The sequence below is a fragment of the Poecilia reticulata genome, linkage group LG9, assembly GCF_000633615.1.
Source record: "Poecilia reticulata strain Guanapo linkage group LG9, Guppy_female_1.0+MT, whole genome shotgun sequence".
In the NCBI taxonomy this organism is placed as follows: Eukaryota; Metazoa; Chordata; class Actinopteri; order Cyprinodontiformes; family Poeciliidae; genus Poecilia; species Poecilia reticulata.
Genome location: NC_024339.1, coordinates 26,898,596 through 26,901,434, shown reverse-complemented (window position 1 = coordinate 26,901,434; position 2,839 = coordinate 26,898,596).

The window sequence follows — 2,839 nt, the reverse complement described above, 5'->3', positions numbered from 1 at the left end:
CACACACACACACACACACCTACACACACACCCACACACACACACACACACACACACACACCCTCCACACACACACACACACGCACACACACACACAAACACACGCACGTGTTCCTTTTTGACTCTAATTACTGAAAATTGAGTGAGAATGATTCAATTATTGTCTAATCGCAACCGTTCCACTTCCTCTCAGTCCGTATCCAGACTTGTCTTATTGAAGACCTTGGCTGCTCTATTGTCAGCAGACTCTCTGATACAGGATGGAGGCTCAATCAGGAGCGAGAGAAGGTCAGGTGCAGCTGTCCTGCAAAGGGACATCACCAACAGTGATGTTAGCTTACTAAAATACCAAAAAACTTTGGTTGTCTCAAATCATGTGTTTGATAGACTCAATTTTCCAGCATCTCCTTTACATTTGCTTACCTCTCCACTCGCCTGACTGACTTGGCCAGAAACTCTTCTTTTCATATTTTTTTGTGAATATGACTAGGTGTGGATGAATTGCGAAATGAATTTATAAATTTTCTGCCAGGCCTGTTAGTCTGAGAATTTTAGAAAGTGCTCATCAACTGGGAATTTCAAGTACAGCCATTGTTTCAGGTTTCACAGAACGTGATGTGGAAAAGAGAAATGGTCTGGTGAGCAGCAGTTCTGTGGAGAACACAGCTTTACTGATGTCAGGTGTCAGGGAAGAATAGATTATATGTTTCAAGATGACAGAAAGGAAACTGCAGCTCAAGTTACCGTTCGTTACAACCAGTGTATGTTGCAAAGAGCACACTGAGGTTTTGTCATGTAATAATACATTTCCTGCACAAAATTATAGAAATCAAACAAATTTGTTGATAAGAAACAACAAAAATGAAAAAAACAAAACAAAATAAACAAAAAACAAACGTGAGATGATGAAATTGCATCAATGTGCCTTTATTAAAATGATTTTTTGTAGAAAAATCTCTGTTCATCTATCAGTTTTCTGGGAGGCAATTGAGGGTATTTGGCTAAAACTGAAAGGCATTTCATATTGTTTTTATTTTCGTGCCCTTTGACAAAAACAAACCAAGAAAGAAAGCAAAAAAAAAAACAACAAAAAAACCCTTCTATTTGAAGAAATGTAAGTTCAGGCCATGATGCTGCCACTTCTGTGTTGTTGGATTTGTTTTTTCAGTTACCTTTTGGAAATGTTGCCCAAAGTTCAGGTTTGGTTTTATCAGACCATAAGACATTGTGTCAAAAAAAAAAAAAAGAAAGCTATAAAATAATTTTAGCTAGGTCTGGATGTTTTCTGTGTTGCAGCTCTACTCCTGTCGTCTCGTGTAAAACACAAGCAGTGATTGGTAGAAATTCTTACAGCTCCCTCAGTGCTGCTTTCGGTGTCTGGAAAGCAAGTCTGACAAGCTTATAACTTGTGTGCATGTTTGAGTTTTTTCTGAACACAAACATGCAAAACATAATGTAAAGATTTTACATAGCAAAAAGTAAAAACAGAAGTTGCATTTATTTTCACAATCCTTTTTGCATTTTCCTTCATGCTTTTATGTGTCATCACCAACCATGTTGCAAACAAAATGGGGAGTGAAGTATTGGATTTTCATTTTGAAAAGTTTGTAATCCTAGATGTGACACCGTTTAACCCTCTGTCAGTGGGACTAAAGCCTAGAGTCCTTGGTATGTGTGACCTCTATGTACTAAAACGAACAATTGAAAACAACTGAATAGGCAGAGATTGCCTCTTTGTGTGCATTTAACTCATTCCGGGAATCAGAGCTCAAGTTGCAGTTACACCCAAATCGATGTTTTGCAATATAAACTTTACTGTTCGTTTAGCTGTTGCTGGGGTGAATCTTTGGCAGGCAAAATTTGAAGCTGTCTAGCATAAAATAAACATTATTATGTTGCTAATGTAAGGAAACAAAATAAAGTTGCTGTGTATAGTTACTATTTTGGGAATCAGCGATGAAAACTAGACCAATAAACTGTAAACGGGTTCTATAAATCAGTCATAAACAACACAATTTAGGCTATTTTCACCAACAAAAAAGAAAGTACTAATGAAATACATCAAGGTTTGTACTTGTAATGTAACAAAATGTGAAAAAGCTGAAAGAGTGTAAATAATTTAGCAAGAAATTGTTCACATATTTCATTTGCAGGTCAGAATACCTCTACAATGCGTTGTCTTGTGAATGGGTTTTATCCCCCTGCCACTTGTTACTTTGGACAACTTTGTTGAATATAATATTGTTACTTTAAGGTCTAATCTTTCTCTGTAATTTAACTTTTGGATATTAGTTATGACTATCCAGGCTTATTGGTTTGCATCTGCAAAGCTGAACTTGAGCAATGTCCTTGTATGAAAATAGTACTTTTTTGATACAAAGCATATCATGTAATACTTTGGAAAAGCAAAAAATACTGTCCTTTGAAATGTTATCTGCTTATTGCACTAAGATCCCATCAAAAACAACAGATACTCTGGCCGATTCGTTCTGCTGACGATATAGAAGCGGTCTTTTGGAGAGAAAAGATTTACACTGGTTGACAGTTCCAAACAAAACCACCTTCAGACTTTTTGTCCTTTTCTTCCTAAGCTCAGCCTTTCTCTGCCCACACAGAGCGAGCCTGAGCTCATTTTGCTCGTCTCTGTTCCCAAGGCATCATGTCCTGAAAGAAAAAAAAAAAGTATTCATAAAACAAACTAATACAATTTGTTCTGCCAAAAGCAAGTTCACCTGTGCCAGAAACAACCACATTTAAATTTAAGACCTTGTACTTTCTGCCATATAATTTGCGAAATTAGGGAAGCCAATATTGTTTGAAGGCTTAATGCAAAACATAC